Source organism: Rhinopithecus roxellana, chromosome 6, assembly GCF_007565055.1.
Source record: "Rhinopithecus roxellana isolate Shanxi Qingling chromosome 6, ASM756505v1, whole genome shotgun sequence".
NCBI classification, from domain to species: Eukaryota; Metazoa; Chordata; class Mammalia; order Primates; family Cercopithecidae; genus Rhinopithecus; species Rhinopithecus roxellana.
The window spans coordinates 10,689,728-10,712,383 of record NC_044554.1 but is presented as its reverse complement, the minus strand read 5'-3'; the positions used below and the strand labels follow the sequence as shown (position 1 = coordinate 10,712,383).

The following is a 22,656-nucleotide window of genomic DNA, read 5'->3' as shown; positions in this document are numbered from 1 at the left end:
AAAGTGCAGGCTGCTGTGCAGAGGCAGGAATGTCTGAGCAGACTTTCAGACCAGGACATTTCTAAAATGACAGAACTGAAAGGGAAAAGTTGTCATTTTTACTTAGAAGCTTTAAAGCTGCAGCATTATCTCAGCGTCTAAGAGCACTTAGAGTTCTTTGTAGGACTGGCTTCAAACATTTTATTAACAGCATTTGTTGGCTACCCATTAAGTTTTAGATGCTAGGGGGATTCAAATACGAATTCAACATAATTCACACCCCTGAAGTGCTCTAAGCTCAGCTTGGGAGCAGGCAGTGAGCTGTATGAGAATATAATTAAATGCAAAACAATGTGGTAAGTGCTCCACCAGGAGCTGGATCTAGGTCCTGTGGGAGCAGAAAGTAAGATGCATCCAATTGTGCTCAAGACGGAAGAGGAAAGACTCTGGGAGGTGAAACATGAACACTACCTTGCCTTGGAAGAGTAACAGTAATACTCCAGGGAGAGAAGAGGGAAGCCGTGAGTAAAGTCCAAGAGTATAGTGTGTTTCTGGCAAGTGCGCAGAAGGGGATGAAGGATACTAAGTGAGGGTGGTGAGGCAGAAACGTAAAGTTGGTGGCCGTTGTAAGGAGACATAAATGCTGTTATTGAGTTTAGTTTTTATCCTAATATCAGATGAGTTTCAAAGTGCTAAGCTGGGTGAGTAAAATAACTTTTCTTTCAAAAGGACTATCAAGGGTGCCATCTTCTCATGCAGAGTGAAAAGTGCAGGGAATTTTAGAGGATTCAATTAAATTTTACTCAATCACCTGAAAATCAATTATGTACAGATCGATGGATGCCTGAGGCTGGGAGTGGTCAGAGAGGAGACTGATGGCAAATAGGTAGGGGGGAGTTTTTCTGAGTACTGTGCTCAGTAGCAGGGATGACAGAAGGCTGTTGGGGCCAAGTTACAATTATTTACAATCACAACAATATACTCAGCCTCTTGCTCCTATCACTACCCTAACCACGAAAGCTACCAGAGACTGCCAAATCCCTGGCTGTGGCATCCAGGCGATTGTTAGTCATTGTTCTAAAGAATAAAAGTTAATAGTTTTTCCATCCTTGGCATAAAACACAAGAGAATATCTCGTGACCTTGATTAGGTAAATTTTTTAGCTATGACATCAAAAGAAAAAAATTGATAAACTTAACACCATCAAAATTAAAAACATTTGCTCTTCAAAAGGAACCAATAAGAAAATGCAAAGACAAACCACAGACTATTTACAAATCATATATCTAATAAAGGACTTGTATCTACATCATGTAGAAAAACTCTTACAACTCAAAACTAAGAGGACAAAACAACTCAATAAAAAGATGGGTAAAATTTTCATTAGAGATTTCTCCAAAGAAGATATACACATATCTAACAAGCACATGAAAAGATGCTCAATATAATGTATCATTAAGGAAATGCAAATTAAAACCACAATGCGATACTACCACACACCCACTTGAATGGCTATATTCAAATAGACTGATGATGTCCAGTGTTGGTGAGGCTGTGGAGAAACTGGAATCCTCACATATTGCTGTGGAAAAAACAATTTGGCTTTTTGTGCATTTTTTGAGACAGGGGCTAGCTCTGTTGCCCAGGCTGGAGTACGATAGCGTGATCTCGGCTAACTGCAATCTCTGCCTCCTGGGCTCAAACCATCCTCCCACCTCAGCCTCCCAAGTAGTTGGGACCACAGGCATATATTTTACCATACTCACCTAGTTTTTTTATTACTTGTAGAGACCAGGTTTCACTATATTACCCAGACTGGCCTCGAATTCCTGAGCTTAAGAAATCCACCCATCTGGACCTCCCAAGTGCTTGGATTAAAGGCATGAGCCACCATGCCCAACCTGGCAATTTCTTAAAAGTTAAACCCTCACTTACCATACAATCCAGCAATTCTACTCTTTTACCTAAGAGTAATAAAAACATATAACAACACAAAGACTTGTATGCAAATGTACATAGCAGCATTATTTATAATAACGAAAAATTGAAAACAGACCCAATGCCCATCAACTAGTGAAAGAATAAGCAAAATGTGGTATATTCATATAATGGAAAAGTATTCAGCAATAACAAAGAATGAACTGCTGATATATGCAACAACATGTGCCATGGATGAAATCTCAAAACTATGCTAAGTAAAAGGAGCCAAACACAAAAGACCATCTATGATCCTACTTACACAAAATCTTTAGAAATGCAATACTAGCCATTACTGGCTATTTAGAAATAGCCAGCATGGTGGTTCACACCTGTAATCACAGCACCTTGGGAGGCCAAGGCGGGCGGATCACTTGAGATCAGGACTTTGAGACCAGCCTGGCTAACATGGCAAAACCCAGTCTCTACTAAAAATATAGCCAGGCGTGGTAGTGCACACCTGTAATCCCAGTTGCTCTGGTGGCTAAAGCACAAGAATCACTTGAACCCGGGAGGTAGAGGTTGCAGTGAGCTGTGATCACACCACTGAACTCCAGCCTGGGCGACAAAGCAAGACTCTGTCAAAAGAAAAAAAAGAAAAAGAAAAAAAGAAAAAAAGGAAGAAAGGAAGGAAAATAAAGAAAGAGAGAAAGAGAGAAAGAGAGAAGGAAGGAAGGAAGGAAGGAAGGAAGGAAGGAAGGAAGGAAGGAAGGAAGGAAGGAAGGAAGGAAGGAAAGGAGAGAGAGAGAGAGAGAGAGAAAGAAAGAAAGAAAGAAAGAAAGAAAGAAAGAAAGAAAGAAAGAAAGAAAGAAAGAAAGAAAGAAGGAGAAAAGGAGGAAGGGAGGGAGGGGGGGGGAGGGAGGGAGTGACGGACGGAAGTCAGGAAGGCATTCAGGAAGGAAAGCAGGAAGAAGGTTATTTTCTTCGAAGCTAGGGCCATTCTCAGGCCGAGTCATTCCTTCTGCTTTTACCCTCCGTCCTTCACTCCCCAGAACTAGAAAGAAACAGAAAAGAAAGAAAGAAAGAAAAGAAAGAGAAAAAGGCAAAACTACAATCAGAGAACAGATTAGTGGCTGCTGGGGCCTGGGGTAGGAGAGGAGACTGACTATAAACAGGCAGGAGGGAACTTTGTCAGTCAACGGCTGTGTTCTGCAACTAGATTGGGGTGAAGTTTGCTGTTAAAAATCCACTAAAACTCACCAAACTACACTTAAGATGGGCAGATTTTGTGGTATATAAGTTATACTTCAACAAAACTGTAAGTTACCTGGAACATCCTGTGCTTTCCAAATCAAGACACCTTTCAGAGGATACACTCATAGCCTTTGTCCCCAGTAAGTGCTTTCAAATATAATACTCTAGTCCCAGTAAAAATTCAATATACCTGTTTCTAAACACAGAATATAAAGCGATACTGACAGAAATGGCAGACATATTAGCATATGAATCTAAATGTATTATTGAAAGAGTGGTTTTAAGAGAAGTGTAGACAGTAGCCTATTCTAATGAAAATAAATAATGTCAATGAAAATAAGCTACATTTGTCATTTTCGTGAAAAAATTATTTCAATCACCATCTGCAAATCAATTTCCTTAATAAGAGTTCATGACAATTTTCAGGATTTCTTGAAATGATTTTTATGATATATTAAGACTCACTTCTACATAACCTTGATTTCAAATCAAAATTGCTTTTAACTTCACATTCACTTCCAGCTCATCGAAGGTATGTGAGCTACTAAACCTAAGTCACGCAGAGAGGATCAGTTTCATCAAGCGTCTCAGATGAGAGCGTTCACACCCTTCTCTTCTTCATGTGCCACACTGCCTCCTCCTTGTCTCCACTTCGCTTGGTGTGCTGAGGATTATGAACACTTTTCAAAGTCAATGCTACTGATTTCTATCCTCCTAAGCAAAAATAAGCCACCAAAAGTAGAGATTTATAAAAGAAAACAAGCTCAGACTCAGTTTCTGAGAAGTCCATTTCCTCACACAGAGAAGGAGTCTGGGTCTCTGCCTGTTGAAGGAGGTGGTTGTCCGTGTGCTGTGATGGGAATTCTGCCAGTTTCCTTCAGCAATTAACGCCCTCAGCTTCAGGGTTGAAACATGCTCCAGGTTGTCCTTTGGCTGAAAGCCCGCTAAAATGGCAATAATTCCCTCTGATCACAACAGCCTTGTGTGTGGCGCTTTCTCTTAATTATTCCTCCTGCCCCTGGTCCTTCACCTTCACATTATTCCCACTCTCCAAAAATTCTATTCTTCACTTCCTTCTCTTTCCAGCTTAGGTCCCAGGGGCCACCCTTCATTTTTCTGACCAGCCCTCTCAACTCCTTTTCCCCCTTGTTTTTACACCATACATACTTGTCTAGGGAAAAACCCTAATTCTGAACAGTTTTGCCTATAAGGACATGAAGCCCAAATTTCCCATGTGACAGACCCACGTGGGGGAAAGTGATAAAAGTAAAAAGAGGATAGGCTGTTGAGTCAGAGCCTAGTTTAAATCCTGGTGCTGTCACCTACAAGCTGTGTTGCACCGGTTATGTTCAACAAGCTCTGTGCACCTTAGTTTCCTCACCTGTAAAATGGGGCTAGTTTACCTACCTCCAGGGCTGTTGAGATAAGTATGGAATGAGCATAGCGATGTGGCAGGAGCTTAGTGAACCCTTAGTAAATGGTGACTGTTAAAATCACAAGGCCTATCATGACACAGCCTCTGTGTACATTTCTAGCCTTCTCTATTGTTTACAAGCCTAACAAACAAGCACTCCAATGTCCATGTTCACTGTTGTTCTCTCAACCCAGTCTGCTTTCTCCACTTTCTACTTGGTTCCTATCCTCCTTGTGGCCTGGATAACACCTACTTATTCCTGGAGACTCCACTAAAATATCAACCATTAGAACTGCACTGTCAAAAACAGCAGCCACTAGTCAAATGTGGCTACTTACATTCAAATTAAGATTAATGAATATTAAATATCCAGTTCCTCAGTCACACTGTCCACAATTCGAGTGCCCAACAGCCTCATGGGGCTGGCTAGTGGCTACTATGTTGGGACAACACAGAATGGAACATTTCTATCATCACAGAAAGTTCGACTGGATAGAGTTTCTCTAGAGGAAAACGTCTTTGTTAACCCTCTCCTAAAGAACTTATATGTACTTTTATAAGCGTACTCATCACTTCCTATAATGAGTGTTAATTCTTTCACTCCATAAATTGTGAGCTTTTTGAAGTACCACTTAAATTCATATGAATTTGCTAAATGAACTGTTGAATAATTGGTTAACAAGCCTTTTTAAAAATCAAAGTCAAGTAACAACAGATGCTGGCGAGGCTGTAGAGAAATAGGAACACTCTGACACTATTGATGGGAATGTAAATTAGTTCAACCATTGTGCAAGACAGTGTGATGGTTCCTCAAAGACCTAAAACCAGAAATCCCAGCAATCCCATTATTGGGTATATACCTGAAGAAATAGAAATCATTCTATTATAAAGATGCATGCATGTGTATGTTCGTTGCAGCTCTATTCACAATAGGAAGGAGATGGAATCAACCCAAATGTCCATCAGTGATAGACTGGATAAAGAAAATGTGGTACATATACACCATGGAATACTATGCAGCCATAAAAAGGAATGAGTTCATGTCCTTTGCAGGGACATGGATGGAGCTGGAAGCCATTATCCTCAGTAAACTAATGCAGGAACAGAAAACCAAACACCACATGTTCTCACTTGTAAGTGGGAGCTGAACAAAGAGAACACATGGACAAAAGGAGGTAAACAACACACACTGGGGCCTGTCGGGGTGAAGGGAGGAAGAGCATCAAAATGAATAGCTAATGCATACAGGGCTTAATACCTAGGTGATGGGTTGATAGGTGCAGCAAACCACCATGACACACATTTACCTAAGTAAAAAACCTGAACATCCTGCACATGTACTGCAGAACTTAAAATAACATTTGAATTTTTTAAAAAACTTTTTGAAAAGTTTTCAAGTTTTCTTAATTGTCTGGTGGCTCAGACCCATGAGGAAAGAGTGCCTGATATCTCTGCTTTCAGTGGTTTTGTCTAGTTTTGCTCCTATTTCGTTTCTCAAACCATTCTAATCTTTAACTCATTCAGGCAAGCCACACCCTCCACCACGTGACTAGGATTTCTTGACATCCAAGAAAGGGCATTAAACAATATGGCTTCTGAGAAAACATCTAATATCAGACAAGTCATTGAATATAAAAGTTCATCTCTGTACTCACAGTGCCAGAGTCAGTGCCTGGCCCACAGTAAATACCTAATGAATATTTATTGAAAAAAATGAATGGAGTGTTATTTTATCAGGGACTATAATCTTAGGGAGGAATGAGGTACAAGGGGAGAGATGCTGGAAAGGAGGGAGAGCCGATATGGAGGAGTACTGAGTTGGCGAGTGTGACTTATTGTTCAATCCACAGACCACACTCCCAAGAAGGTGGATAAATGACAGCTCAGAACCAGCCCTGCAACGGAGTGGGGAAAGGGAGAAGAACTTACTCCTAGGATGTGCTTGGTCTAGGATTCACCCCCTTGCACCTCTGGGTGTGCATTCCAGAGCGTGGGCATTAGTGGAGTCTGCAGTGATGTCAACGTGGCAGCACTGGGTGGGAGATGAGAGGGGTACTGGTGTGAAATTGGCTGGGGCCTACACACAGCTGGAACAAGAGATGGGGAGGCCGAGGCTCCGGAGCGGTGCATAAACAGGTGTTGGGCACAATGTATATAAATTAACCTTTTATATTATCTACCATCATGGGCAGGACTTGAGAACAGAGGATAGGCCATTTGGGGAAGGTTTATGATGTGGGGTGTTCTCATATTCAATTCCTGGCAAGGTTCTAGGTACGCTGGAAGTATCAATAAAAATCAACTAGTTGATTGCATAGAGGCATCTGAGCAGTCCAGTATGGTACTAGGTACTAGGTTCCTAAAGGGGGACAGTGATAGAGGGGAAGTGAATGTGGGGACATAAGGAGAACTGGTGGACAGAAAGGGGCTGAAAACAAACTTAATCCACTTTATAATTTTGTCTGGGTCCAAGCTGACTTGGAAATATTCCCTATGTGCTCTTATTTGTTCTGAAAGCACCCAGCACCCCTTCCAAAGTTTCTTCTTTAATAAGATTTCCCAATCATTATAAAACCCACTTAAGACCCAGGTAAAGGTTGTGCTCCTAAGGATCAATAAACTCGACTGTCCACAAGATTTTCCTAAAGCCGAAGTACTGCTCTCTCTGTTTTCAGCATATATCACCACCACCTAAGTTAGGTCTGTTGTCCTGTAACTAGACAGTATAACTCTATTTTGCTCCACACATTGTCTACAGCTGACAGGTATCATTTGGAGAATAAAATTAGCAAATGTTATTGCTCTGTCTATTTATATTTTATTAATCAACAGATGTTTTGCAAATTTTGGTTTTATCTCCATGAATCATAGACTTGAAAGGCCAAAGACACTCCAAGGAATTCTTTATTTTAGCACCTTCTTTCCAGGCAAAAAGACAGGGCATATCCATTAGAGTTGTTGTATTGGACCCCTTGTGTGTACCACTTCAAAATCCTCTCATTTGCTTCTCTTATTTCAGCCACAGCTGTAGAGATCTGTTTTCCTGGAGGCTTTGAGCAGCTTGGCACAGGTGCTCTAGGACAGTGACCTCACCTTGACCCTCATGGGGATCTCTTGCTTCCTGCCTTAGGCATCTCTAATCTTTGGTTAATATTTCTAGAAATCCACTCTGCACTCAAGCATAACCCAGCAGTGTAGGGGAGTTAGTGTTGTGAGGGCCACTCCAGACAAATGAAGATCTGGAGTCAGTGGATAAAAGCACTCCATTTCATCCCCTGGCAGACAGTTCTGAAACACTTCATAAACCCTTTCACCAGTCCACTGGGATCAAACAGCCAATGCAACGACACAGGGTTGTGTTGGCTCCTCCCCTGTCTGTCTTCCACTCCCCCTTTCTGCATTTCTGCTCCTGAGGATCACATTTCCAAACAAGCTACTTATGCACAAGCTCCCAAATGCTGAGCCAGAGACTAAGGCTTGTGTATAAGTAGACCACTCAGCTCAGCTTTTGGGGAACCCTAGGCTAACACAAGTGGTTGGCAGTATTAGATTGGGTTTGCAAAATCTCATACCCTGGATTCATGCTCCAAGAGTGCATCACCCATAATTGACCCCTTGATGCTCCCACCACCTCCCCTACAGAAGGACTCCTCAGCTACAGTGATATGGGGTGTGGTGTGTGTGTGTGTGTGTGTGTGTGTGTGTGTGTGTGTGTGTGTTTGATATGTCTATTTTTTCCAAGGCTGAAATAGGAAACAGGAAAAAAAGAGACATTCCCTGAGAACTTTTGTGCCTACCCTTGATTTGGTTCTCTCACTTGTCTCCTTTGTAGAAGGAGGACACAGATTTAGAGAGGTCAGATAACTCATCCAAGACCACCCAGCAGGAATTTAAACTAGAATTTGAACCCAGTCCTGTGGATTCAAAGTCCATAATCTTTCTACAGCATGGGAACAACAGACAAGTCCTTATTACTGTAAGTCTTGAGCATCCTTTTTCTTCCACACGTATTTCCTGAAGATCTATAGGACACACTTTATATAAGGCATGACTTGTAGATGTGCAGTTTCACTCTTTTCTGGTGTCATTTCTTCTCAGGTCTCTGCATTTGGTCCTCCTCCATCTCCTTTAGAAAACAAGGTGCTGAGCTGCTTTTCCTGGCTCATTTCAACTCTCAGTTTAAAAAGTCTTCTGCTTTGTTGGCTAGATTTTCCCCTTTTCTTCCTCTACTGGCTCATGTACTTTCACCATGAAGCCTCTTGGCTTATCTTTTAATTATCCTTTGCCTCATTAGAAGCATAACTACAGACTCCCTTGGTGCGAATTTCTTCATTCTAGGCAGAAGTGCAGAACCTACCACGTGGAGAAGCATTTCCCAGACATCTTCAATGTCTCTTCAAGCTTGGCTACCAGCTTGACTTGGGGGAATGCATAGGAAGGAAGGTGAACATCATAAACCCATGGAGACCACCAACACAACCCTCATCTACCAAGCTGCTTGGTTAGAGTGAGTGTCTCGTCTCTACGGCTTCCACAGGAACCACGTGGATGCCTTGTGGCAGAAAACCCCCCATTTCATCTCAGGCTCTAGATTCTAGGAGGAATAACCAAATCATATTATCTTATTTGTCTGCTTTATTTCACTGCGTGCATGAAGCACTTTCACAGAAAATAATTTCATTACTTTCCTTGCCTATTGTTTTTTCTTTTTGTGCAGAAATGAGAACTGATGTTTTTTCTCTCCAAGTGTGGGATGAGAATAACACTAACTCCAAAGGTTAGAAAGAAAGAAATCCTCTGTGCATGAATGACACAAATAGTCGGGCCTCTTCACTAACAGGTGCAAAGGGCCATAAGAGCCAATTGCAGTGTATGGCCCTAACTCCGAGCTTCCGCATCAGGAGGTGCTGAAACAGCGCCTGCCTGCTTCCTGCCAGCGCCATCTGGCAGGTGCTGGTGTGGCTCAGTCACGAGCCAGGCTGTATAATTGCCTCAAATCATGGGGTGCTTCTCTGAAACCCTTACCCCTACCACGAGCACAACTGTCACATAGAAACCACTTAGGAAGCTAGAAGTCATTCATCTGACCCACTCCACAGAGCCTGGCTCACAGGCTTATGGGATGACTTAATCAGAAAGCTCATTTTCATGTTGGGTGGGTGCCACCAGCAAGGAACACATGTTAGACAGCCGAAAGTGGCCTGGGCCAGGCCTCATACCAGTCCAGCAATCTGAAGGGTTCTTGAACTTCATTTACCCTATTATACATTCAAGTCTTCCTGCATTCAGTCTTTCCATATTGCATTGCCTGCTGTTTTTAAAACATACCATAATATTACTACTACGTTTAATACTATGTATATGAAAATATAATATGGCTTAGCATCTTTGTTTCTTTTTTATTTTTTGAGACAGAGTCTCACTCTGGCTGGAGTGCAGTGGTGCAGTGTTGGCTCACTGCAACCTCTGTCTCCCCAGTTCAAGCGATTCTCCTGCCTCAGCCGCGCAAGTAGCTGGTATTACAGGTGCGTGCCACCACACCCAGCTAATTTTTGTATTTTTAGCAGAGATGGGGTTTCACCATGTTGGCCACACTGGTCTTGAATTCCTGACCTCAAATGATCTGCCTGCTTTGACCTCCCAAAGCGCTGGGACTACAGGCATTAGCCTCCGTGCCTGGCCTGCATCTTCTTTTCTACTTCCTGTGTAAAGCCCTCTTTTCATTTATCTAGGAAGATATATTTAATGCTGCATTATTTTATTTTTAATTATGCTTATATTCTTTATAATCTGAGTTTCATGTTTTCTTGGCTTAATCAAAAAAGATACTGCACAACTGGGACTATGGGGAAATAAATCACAAGGACCTTAAGGTCACTGGGTCTCACCAACAACAAAGATTATTCTTCTACCTTTCCTTAAAATGAGCACTCTAAAAATGGTCCAACAAACTGGAATTTCAGAAACATCTTCATGCTCCATACCAATTGATACAATATTTATCTGAACTGGCATCACTCATTTATACAACACCTATCTTTATTAGTCTCCTAATGGCAACCCATTGCTTCCTGTGGGCCTCTTGGTAGTTAAGACTAAAAACTAAGACAATTTCTCTGTTCCTGTAACAAACACATAATAACTCTCTTTCTCTGGGTTGTCCTCTCCTAACCAGGAATGAGAGCCTGTATCCAGTCTTATTAATTGACCTAGTTGAGTTTCTAGATTTCTAATTCTATGAGTTTTGAGGGAAAGAAAAAGTTACTCTCTTTTTAAGGTTTAAGGAAAATACAACAATCTCAATAACTCCTCTTTCCTCCAACAGCAGATGAATAATAGAGGTCTCCAACCGGACAGAAAATGAATGCTGTCCTTACATTTGTGTAAGAGGAGCCGAGAGATCTGGATGTGAAGCCCCATCAAGTGCTCCCAGGGGCAGTGGTGGCACCTGTGGAACCTCCAGCAGCTCACAGAGCCCCACCTTCTGAAAGATGTTAAGAGCTGAGTGTGCAGCAGCCATGGCTCATACAGGGCTTTGGGAGACAGAACCACATTTAGAAAGTAAAGCTGTGTGACGATACCCAGGGCACATCTCCAGCTGTCCCTGCCTTTATCGTTTGTAGGGCCCTGGTGCTTTGCAGTTCTCCTGGATCCTGCATAAACCCTGGAGCTTTGGGATACAAGCTAATGGAATATCCTTGACCCTGGGGGAAGGCTATACTGGTGTCCTCACCCTTGACTTCACGGTGATGGTGGTTCACCTTGTAGATGGATCCCAATGTCCCTCTGTGAGACATAGATGATTTCACAGCACAGCTTTGTTGGAGTCCATCCTGATCTGACCCAGGTAGAGTCCTCCATGACTTTCTCCATCACCTCCTAGGAATCAGTTTCACACCTGACCTCTATTTTATGCTTTCCAAATTACACAGGAAAATTTGGCTTCCTTCTGGAAACTCCTAAAGTGCAGAACACTCATGTTTTTAACTGCTCCCTTCCAATTATAATAGTCACCATATATTAAGCACTTAATGTCCACCAGGCTGTCTGTGCCAAGAAATTTGCAGACATTAGCTTACTTTATCTTTACAGGAGTTCTCTGAGATAGGTATTATTAACATGTAATGGCTTGTTAATACAAAGTTTCACAGATGCTTCCAGAATTCACAAAAAACTGCACACAGTGTCTTTAAGAATTAACTGGCACATTTGTATCCTGATGACTGCATTGTCTTTTCGTCATGCCCTTCTTAATTGCTATACCTTTTACAATAAAATACACCATTGATGTTTAGCTAAATGAAAGCTGAAGAAGAAAACTGGTGAATGAGAAAGTCAGTGGTCATGAAAGTGCTAGAAATATTCAGCATTTGAATAGCTCTGAACTGTGTAAATCATTTGAAATATTCCTTCTCCCTAACTATGAAGTGATTTTCATTGTTTTTCATAAATTTTTCTTTTTCATAGTATTAATGTATTGTATGTATTTTCAAATATTTTCTCATATATGAAAAGTGCCATTCCACAGTGTTCTTTGTAAGCTTTCCCTCACCCCATTGTTTTGGATGAGGCTTTATGCTTCTCAAAGCAGTGAGGTAACAGATAACACAGAAGCCATGTGCTGGCACCCCTATTCAGGTTGGCATGGCCTCAACTATTTTGAGTCAAATTTCTGTCTAGTCTAGCAGGACCATTCCCTAAAGTTGTATCTATACTAGGAAGGCAGATATGAAGAAATGCTGCTACCCTACCCATCAGAATAATTCAGGCTTTGAGGTGCTGGGCTGGGTATGATGGCTAAATTGAGCTGTTCTTACCCGGATGAGGCTTATGGTCATCTGCTCTGTCTCCAAAGGTAATGGGTCGCTGCACATGAGGTTTACTACACTGCACACGCATGTGTGTTCTCTAAGTAAATTTAAATGATGTTTTTTTAGGGGGGAATCTGAGCTCTAAGAGATATAGTTCAAATAAGATCCAGTGTCTTTTCTGTCTCTAGGTGCCCAAAATTGTCAGAAAGAGACAATCTCTTACCTTCTGAGAAATATCAATCATTCCCTATGACTCATACCAGCTTCTATATTTAGAACTGGGTCTCCTGTCATCTGAGGCAGGCCACAAACGAATGGGTCTCTGGCCATCTGATCCATACATCACACTTTAGGCTATGTTATCCCTAAGCCCACCACATCCACTAAGGATTGAGGACAAAGGAAAAAGAAAGGGCCATCATCTTTATGTGTCTTTTAAAGGACATTCCTGTCAGTAAGCATAAAGAGTCTAAGATTTTGCCCCACTTAGAAACTAACATGTTAGCCTATTACAGTTTTATAGAGCAGAGGACAGAAATCTACTAGGTCAAAGACAAAGACTTTATTCCATATAGCAATAGCAGTAGCCAGAGTATCAGTAATTTCTGGAACTGGTTCCTAAGACTCCAATTATTCCAACACGGTGTTATAAAGAGGGCCACGTGACACCCACACACACAGTAGACTGCATTACATGAGAGAAAACTCTGAGCTTAGGGAACCAGAATCTTTTATAATAAACAGTAAGCATCCCTTCATGCTCTAGAAGGAGACACTTTCTCTGCCACTTAAGGTTACTTATTATACAAATGTTATTTAAAAAAGCAGCTCTGGAACAAAGGGCAATCAGTGCCTCTGCCCGCAAGATGTGTGATAGAACTATAGAGAATTTTCTCCCAAGAATCCTTTGATTTTGCTTTTGCCAGCTATAGCAAAAAGGCACACTGTGGCTTTATAATATAACAATTGCTCCCTCAATAGGCAACCGCACACTTTCAGTCAGGGTTCTTGGGCACTTGGCTTTGGGCGCTAAGAATCCCATGGTTTCCAAAGAGAATGTAAATATAAATAATGATGTTTGATTACATGTGTTTGTATAAAGCTACTCCACTTTGAAAAGTAACATAGGAAAAAACAAAAACCCCCAAAAAGCCCACTTAAAATTTCACACATATTTTAAAGGCAAATGGTTTTATTCCTTATGCTTTATTTGAATTGGAACACTGCATTTAAATTTTAGCATGTTCAGGTTCTTTAGAAAGGAAAGATACATTTACATATAATCCCAGACAGAATATAAGAAAGACTCATCAAAAGAAAATTCTAATTCCAGTCAAGTGACCCTCTTTCTACAAATTGTTAATTAAAAGCTCGAGGGTAAAATAGGACAAAAAAACAATTTTTTCATTTTCAGATACAGCTCAGTTCTTCCATGGTATAACATCATTTTCCCTAGGGCAGTTATTATATTCATACATAGGATCTACTTTAACAAAAATACTACCTGTTTAACTGGAAATCTATAGAGATAATTACATTCCTGCTATTTCACACAGCTGCCTCCAGTCTTAAATGAGTACACATCAGGATTTTTAAACACTGAAGCTTATATTTAGCCATTTTCTCATTAATATCTGGAATAAGTAAAATTCATTTACACAGCATTTCTTCACTTTTAAAGAGCAATGTTTCCTGTTTACTCTGCACTTTTAAAGTGTAAACACAACATTCTTGCCATAAGAGATAAAAATATATTCTCTTCAAAAAAGTGCTTTTACATGAATAAAAAGGAAGTGTATTCGATTTCATAGAATCACCACAAACAGAACTTAAAATCACACTAGAAATAGATGCTAACAGAAAGCTGTGAGTTTCCCTGCAGACAGGAAAAGCAGCACTGGATGTTCCAAGACTGGGGATCCTGTCAATGGCTGGGTCTGCTCAGTTGTGTGCAGTGCTGTGAAAGGGCTACATCAGAAATTCCTTAGTAAAAGAGTAAGTGAGAGTCAGAATCTAAAGGCTATGCCTGCCTTGGCAGCACATAAGCGGACGCCTCAACTGTGCAGAGATGGTTGGCATAGCCTCTGTGCAAGAGAAACACAAGCCCACAAAGTATTCCATGCTTCTGAGAGTGCCTAAAAGATGTGGGTGATGGTGTCCACAATTCCCCACCACCTCTTGGCTATTTCAGAGCGAAGAAATGAGGGAGGGTGGGGAAGAGGACATGCAACGAGCAAGTCTTTTGCTTTTAAAACATATCACCACATTCTCTATAGGATTGTTCGAAAGTGTTAGTGTAAATTGAGTAAAAATGTTGAGGGAAGAAATGCTGATGGCAGCCTGGTAAATTCAGTCATGTGAAATCCAGCTCCTATGAATGGTTCAATACCTGAAACTGTATAGCGGCATCTTCATTACTCTTCTTACATGCACAGCACTTTGTGCTGGGCGCTGCTCTCCTGCTGTACAAATATTAACTTCTTTTATTTCTCATAACAACCTTATCAAGTACTATTATTATCCTCGCTTTACAGAAAAGGAAGCTGAGGCACAATATATGCAGGTTGTCCACAGTCATACAACTGATAAGTAGCAGAACCAGGACTTAAGCCTGGGAAGTATGGCTTTGGACTGGGACTACAGGGAGCAAGTGAGGCATTTACCTCAGATGCAAAGGCCAGGGAGGCACCCAAAACTCGAATCATGTCTTAGTGCTGTATTTGAAAGAAAAAAGAAAGAAAAAAACCCAACAGTAATGCAAAATAGCCATTTGAACAAGATAACGAAAGTTTAAATAAAGACAGGATCGGCACTGCTGATTTTTCCCTTTTGTCTCCGGTTTCAATAATACTTGCCAAGGCACTGCTTTAGAGTATGTTTTATCTTCTAGGGCATAAAACCTCCTTTTTAAACATCTTCATAGCTCTTCTTCATAGCTCTGATTTCACTTTGTAATTGTACAAATACAGTGAGTTTGTTTGGTGACTGTCTCTTCTCCCTCTAGATGTAAACTTTATGAGACCAGGGGTCTGTCTGTCTCGGGTCACCTTTCATCCAAGTCATGAAGAAGGAAGGGTCTTACTGGCAGGGAAAGGATGGGTGATGGGGAAGGGGTCCAGTCATAAGAAGGTAGGGACATGCCCCCTACAGGTTACACACTCGCATATGACACAATTCTACAAAACTGGAGGAACACACTGAAAAGCTAATGAATACAAAGCTAGATAAAACTGTAATGAGTTATATGCTTGAATAATAAACTCCATTAATCAGTCAGGTAAATAATCAAATGCCTACATGCCCAAATCACAAAAGAAATGGGGTTCAAAGCAAGTTAGAATTTCTTTCAAAACTAAAAATATGATACAGACCCTATTTCACCCTGTAGCTATGGGACCCACCTTTTATCACTTTTAGGAATAGCAAGGAGTAAATGAAATTTTCTAGCCACATAAAAGGTTTTGGAAGTGCTGGAAATCTTAGCAAAGCTTCCTTAGACAGGAACCATACTGTACTTACAGGCTTATCTAATTTTACAGTGCAAAGAAACATTGGTTCTTTCCTTTGTGTTCATCAGAGTTCAAAATGTTTCAGCAGATACAGCTTCCATTATCTTCACAACCTATCATGAGCTTGGAAAATAACAGCTTTCCCTATTTCATAAATCACTCTTTTTCCTATTTTGTAAGGAGTCATTTGGTTGGTTACTTGAAGGACCATCAAATTGGAAAAGGCAACATGATAAAAGCAATAGTTTGAGACTCAAAAATAATTCAATAGGAAAGCCAATCATTGTTTCCAGTACATCCTGGATTCTGAGTTGGAACTGGGCTTTAGGGTTTGTCATAAGAAAACTACCTGGTGATGCCTTTGCATGGTCCTTAAGAGAGAGAAAAGACCAAGCATTCCCCTTCAAGGTTCCCTTCATGTAGAGGCTTAATAATAATTAATTCACTTAATAATTCACAGATAGGGAGAGGGTTTCACAGTTAAATCTGAAATTTAAAAGGGCTACTTATGCTGAATTTCTGGTACTGAGACTTTAAATAGCCAGGTTAACATAGTAACAGACTTTTTCTTTAAGATGAGCACCTCTGAGCACACAAACAACTATACTAATTCAAGATCAAGAAGTGGTCTACACTTACGTCCATAGCAACGGCATTATTCACAAGAGATGCAAGGTAGAAACAATCCAAGTATCCATCAAAGAATGAATGGATAAGCAAACTGTGGTATATGGTTTCCACATACCACATATTCAGCCTTAAAAAGGAAGAAAATTCTGACACTGAGGACATTACATCAAGTGAAATAAGCCAGTCAGAGAGGGACAAATATTGTATGATTCTATTTATATGAGTTACCTAGAATAGTCAAATGCTAGAGACAGAAAGAATGGTGCTTGCCGGGGCTGGGAGAAAGAATGGATAGTTCATAGTCACTATAAATGGGTCTAGAGTTTCAGCTGGGGAAGAGAAAAAGTTCTGTAGATAGACGGTGGTGATGCTGGCACAAGGCAAATATACTTAATACTACAGAACTATACACTTAAGTGTTCCAGCTCTTTCGGAATTTGTCTAGCAGGTTTTCTGCTTTTCATTAGAAAACCTGCCACACAAAGAAAAATTAAAAATAAATAAAAATGAGAGCTATATTTAAAAATGGTTAAAGCGATAAATTTTATGTTATGTATATTTTGCCACAATAAAGATCAAACAGCTGCCAGCAAGAAGTGGACTTTTAAAAATTATTGTTTCCAAATGTAACATAAGACATATACTTAAAGATTTACATATCCATACTTTCAGTAACAGGCAAATATGCTAGAAAAGAGGCTCTTAAAAGGAAAAAATAGTCTTCTTCTAGGACACGATGGATGATACTCGTTCAAAACACACTCCTATACTGTGCCCACACTTTCTCTTCCATTTAGGAAAGTATATTAGAACCTAACAAAGTGGCCAGGCACAGTGGCTCATGTCTGTAATCCCAGCACTTTGGGAGGCTGACGCGGGCAGATCACTTGAGATCAGGAGTTTGAGACCAGCCTGGCCAACGTGGTGAAATCCCATCTCTACTAAAAATACAAAATTAGCCAGGCATGGTGGCACAAACCTGTAATCCCAACTACTTGGGAGGCCGAGGTAGGAGAACTGCTTGAACCTGGGAGGCAGAGGTTTCAGTGAGCCAAGATTGTGCCATTGTACTCCAGCCTGGGCGACAACAGTGAGACTCCATGTCAAAAAAATAAAAATAAAAATAAAAGAACCTAACAAAGTGACAGTGAGATTACCACAGAGTAACTTGAAATTCTTACCCATTTACTTTTTGATTAAGTAATTTACAAACTCTGGTATTTTATTACTGTTAAAACTTCTTGGAAGACAACTCACACTGATCCTGGCATAACACATGCTGAAAACTGTTGGGCTGAGGTCACATGGAGCATAAACTAGCAAGCAAAATTTAGCATAAACATAAATCACTTCAGAGAGTTCAGCCACACTAGCTGAACAAATGAAGTGATTGATTTTATCCCCTCAAGTAAGACTTATGAGCAAAAAGGGGAAAAGCTAAAAATGTCTTGGTACTAATTTTAACTGTATGTAATGGAAATCTCATTTCCTATTCTAAATCTATAATTCTGATCTTATCAATCATCTCAGAACAGAGTAACATATCTGGATCTAAAATTACTCAAGAAGGCATTTATCCCCTCCTGTGAGTATTATTTTCTTGAAGAGTGAATGTCACCACCATTTTTAAAGTACCACACGGTCTTGTATAAAGTCCAGTAGGAATCAAAGTTGTATATTGAGTAGAATTTCTTTATTCACATTCCAATTTTTGTAAAAGATGAGACCCATATTATCCGCCATTAATTTAAGTAAAAACGACAGCTACTATTGGGGCAGCAACTGCTCTTTGCTGAACACACACATTCATAAAGTAGGGGTTAGTGCAGGCTCACCATCATTTTTCCAAAAGCTCTGAAAAATGCAAGTTTTGGCGACAAACCTGACCAGTTGACGTTCTTTATTTATCCCACTAAGTGTAAATGTTTGTATGTTTTACTGAAGAGTTACTAATATGTTTGATCATAGGGTACTGTTCTAGACCCCACTGGGGGTGTTATACAACATTTATATATATTTATACATATTTTATATATTTATATACATAACACCCTATTTTTAAAATTTTGATTTTAGAAATGTAATATATATGTTTTATATATCATTTTGATTATATATATATTTATATATCATGTTATCTTTCTAAAGTCAAAATACTAAAAATAATCCTGAATTCTATGTTTTTCTTTTTTTTATTATTATTATACTTTAAGTTCTAGGGTACATGTGCACAATGTGCAGGTATGTTACATAGGTATATATGTACCATGTTGGTTTGCTGTACCCATCAACTCGTCATATAAGTATTTCTCCTAATGCTATTCCTCTCCCAGTCCCCCACCTGCCAACAGGCCCTGTTGTGTGATGTTCCCCTTCCTGTGTCCACGTGTTCTCATTGTTCAACTCCCACTTATGAGTGAGAACATGTGGTGTTTGGTTTTTTGTCCTTGTGATATATTGCTGAGAATGACGGTTTCCAGCTTCACCCATGTCCCTGCAAAGGACATGAACTCATCCTTTTTTATGGTTGCATAGTATTCCATGGTATATATGTGTCACATTTTCTTTATCCAGTCTATTATTGATGGGCATTTAAGTTGGTTCCAAGTCTTTGCTATTGTGAATAGTGCTGCAGTAAACATACGTGTGCATATGTCTTTATAGTAGCATGATTTATAATCCTTTGGGTATATACCCAGTAATGGGATGGCTGGGTCAAATGGTATTTCTAGTTCTAGATCATTGAGGAATCACCACACTGTCTTCCACAATGGTTGAACTAATTTACACTCCCACCAACAGTGTAAAAGTGTTCCTATTTCTCCACATCCTTTCCAGCATCTGTTGTTTCCTGACTTTTTAATGATCACCCTTCTAACTGGTGTGAGATGGTATCTCATTGTGGTTTTGATTTGCATTTCTCTGATGACCAGTGATGATGAGCATTTTCTCATGTATCTGTTGGCTGCATAAATGTCTTCTTTTGAAAAGTGTCCATTCATATCCTTTGCCCACTTTTTATGTGTTTTTTTTCTTGTAAATTTGTTTAAGATCTTTGTAGATTCTGGATACTAGCCCTTTGTCAGATGGATAGATTGCAAAAATTATCTCCCGTTCTGTAGGTTGCCTGTTCACTCTGACGATAGTTCATTTTGCTGTGCAGAAGCTCTTTAATTTAATTACATCCCATTTGTCTATTCTGGCTTTTGTTGCCATTGCTTTTGGTGTTTTAGTTATGAAGTATTTGCCCATGCCTATGTCCTAAATGGTATTGCCTTGGCTCTCTTCTGGGGTTTTTATGGTTTTAGGTCTTATATTTAAGTCTTTAATCCATCTTCAGTTAATTTTTGTCTAAGGTGTAAGAAAGGGATCCAGTTTCAACTTCTACATATGGCTAGCCAGTTTTCCCAGCACCATTTATTAAATAGGGAATCCTTTCCCCATTTCTTGTTTTTGTCAGGTTTGTCAAAGATTAGATGGTTGTAGATGTGTGGTGCTATTTCTGAGGCCTCTGTTCTGTTCCATTGGTCTATATATCTGTTTTGACACCAGTACCATGCTGTTTCGGTTACTGTAGCCTTGTAGTGTAGTTTGAAGTCAGGTAGCATGATGCCTCCAGCTTTGTTCTTTTTGTTTAGGATTGTCTTGGCTATGCGGTCTCTTTTTTCATTCCATATAAAATTTAAAGTAGTTTTTTCCAATTCTGTGAAGAAAGCCAGTGGTAGTTGGATAGGAGTAGCATTGAATCTACAAATTACTTTGGGCAGTATGGCCATTTTCACAACATTGATTCTTCCTATCCATGAGCATGGAATGTTCTTCCATTTGTTTGTGTCCTCATTTATTTCATTGAGGAGTGGTTTGTAGTTCTCCTTGAAGAGGTCCTTCACCTCCTTTGTAAGTTGGATTCCTAGGTATTTTATTCTCTTTGTAGCAATTGTGAATGGGAGTTTACTCAAGATTTGGCTCTCTGTTTGTCTGTTATTGGTGTATAGGAATGCTTGTGATTTTTGCACATTGATTTTGTATCCTGAGACTTTGCTGAAGTTGCTTATCAGCATAAGGAGATTTTGGGCTCAGATGATGGGGTTTTCTAAATATACAATCATGTCATCTGCAAACAGGGACAATTTGACTTCCTCTTTTCCTAATTGAATACCCTTTATTTCTTTCTCTTGCTTGATTGTCCTGGCCAGAACCTCCAATACTATTTTCAATAGGAGTGGCAAAAGAGGGCATCCTTGTCTTGTGGTGGTTTTCAAAGGGAATGCTTCCAGTTTTTGCCCATTCAGTATGATATTAGCTGTGGGTTTTTCATAAATAGCTCTTATTATTTTGAGATACGTTCCATCAATATCTTGTTTATTGAAAATTTTTAGCATGAAAGGCTGTTGAATATTGTTGAAGGCCTTTTCTGCATCTATTGAGATAAACACGTGGTTTTTGTCATTGGTTCTGTTTATGTGATGGATTACATTTACTGTTTTGCATATGTTGAACCAGTCCTGCATTCCAGGGATGAACCCAACTTGATTGTGGTGGATAAACTTTTTGATGCACTGCTGGATTCGGTTTGCCAGTATTTTATTCAGGGATTTTCGCATCAATGTTCATCAGGGATATTGGCCTAAAATTCTTTTTTGCTGTGTCTCTGCCAGGCTTTGGTATTAGGATGATGCTGGCCTCATAAAATGAGTTAGGGAGGATTCCCTCTTTTTCTATTGATCAGAATAGCATCGGAAGGAATGGTACCAGCTCCTCTTTGTACCTCTGGTAGAATTCAGCTGGGAATCTGTCTTGTCCTGGACTTTTTTGGTTGGTAGGCTATTAATTATTGCCTCAATTTCAGAATCTGTTATTGGTCTATTGAGAGATTTAACTTCTTCCTGGTTTGGTCTTGAAAGGGTGTATTTCTCCAGGAATTTATCCATTTCTTCCAGGTTTTCTAGTTTATTTGCATAGAGGTGTTTATTGTATTCTCTGATGGTAGTGTGTATTTCTGTGGGATTGCTGGTGATATCCCCTTTATCATTTTACATTGCATCTATTTGATTCTTCTCTCTTTTCTTCTTTATTAATCTGGCTAGTGGTCTATTTTGTTAATCTTTCCAAAAAAATAGCTCCTGGGTTCACTGATTTTTTGAAGGGTTTTTCATGTCTCTATCACCTTCAGTTCTGCTCTGATCCTAGTTATTTCTTGTTTTCTGCTAGCTTTTGAATTTGTTTGCTGTTGCTTCTCTAGTTCTTTTAACTGTGATGTTAGGGTGTCAATTTCCGATCTTTCCCACTTTGTCCTGTGGACATTTAGTGCTATAAATTTCCCTCTAAACACTGCTTTAGCTGTGTCCCAGCGATTCTGGTATGTTGTATCTTTGTTCTCATTGGTTTCAAAGAACATCTCTATTTCTGCCTTAATTTTGTTATTTACCCAGTCATCATTCAGGAGCAGGTTGATCAGTTTCCATGTAGCTGTGTGGTTTTGAGTGAGTTTCTCAATCTTGAGTTCTAATTTGATTGCAGTGTGGTCTGACAGACTGTTATGATTTCTGTTCTTTTGGATTTAGTGAGGAGTGTTTTACTTCCAATTATATGGTCAATTTTAGAATAAATGTGATGTGGGGCTGGAAAGAATGTATATTCTGTTGATTTGGGGTGGAGAGTTCTATAGATGTCTATTAGGTCTGCTTGGTCCAGAGCTGAGTTCAAGTCCTAAATATCCTTGATAATTTTCTGTCTCGTTGATCTGTCTTATATTGACAGTGGGGTGTTAAAGTCTCCCGTTATTATTGTGTGGGAGTCTAAGTCTCTTTGTAGGTCTCTAAGAACTTGCTTTATGAATCTGGGTGCTCCTGTATTGGGTACATATATATTTAGGACAGTTAGCTCTTCTTGTTGCATTGATCCCTTTACCATTATGTAATGGCCTTCTTTGTCTCTTTTGATCTTTGTTGGTTTAAAGTCTGTTTTATCAGAGACTAAGATTGTAACCACTGCTGTTTTTTGCTTTCCATTTGCTTGGTAGGTCTTCCTCCATCCCTTTATTTTGAGCCTATGTGTGTCTGCACATGAGATGGGGTCTCCTGAATACAGCACAACAATGGGTCTTGACTCTTTATCTAATTTGCCAGTCTGTGTCTTTTAA

At 39.8% G+C, this 22,656-nt stretch overlaps 1 protein-coding gene and 1 non-coding gene across 6 annotated transcripts in view; one reads left to right on the top strand and one right to left on the bottom strand.

Moving 5' to 3' along the window:
* The window catches only part of NRCAM (neuronal cell adhesion molecule), a 323,278-nt gene that overhangs the window by 115,434 nt on the left and 185,188 nt on the right, over positions 1–22,656 (bottom strand). The window lies entirely within an intron of this gene.
* Positions 16,929–16,990, top strand: LOC115898453. Its single transcript, XR_004058187.1, has one exon. It is a non-coding gene; the product is annotated as a U7 small nuclear RNA (small nuclear RNA).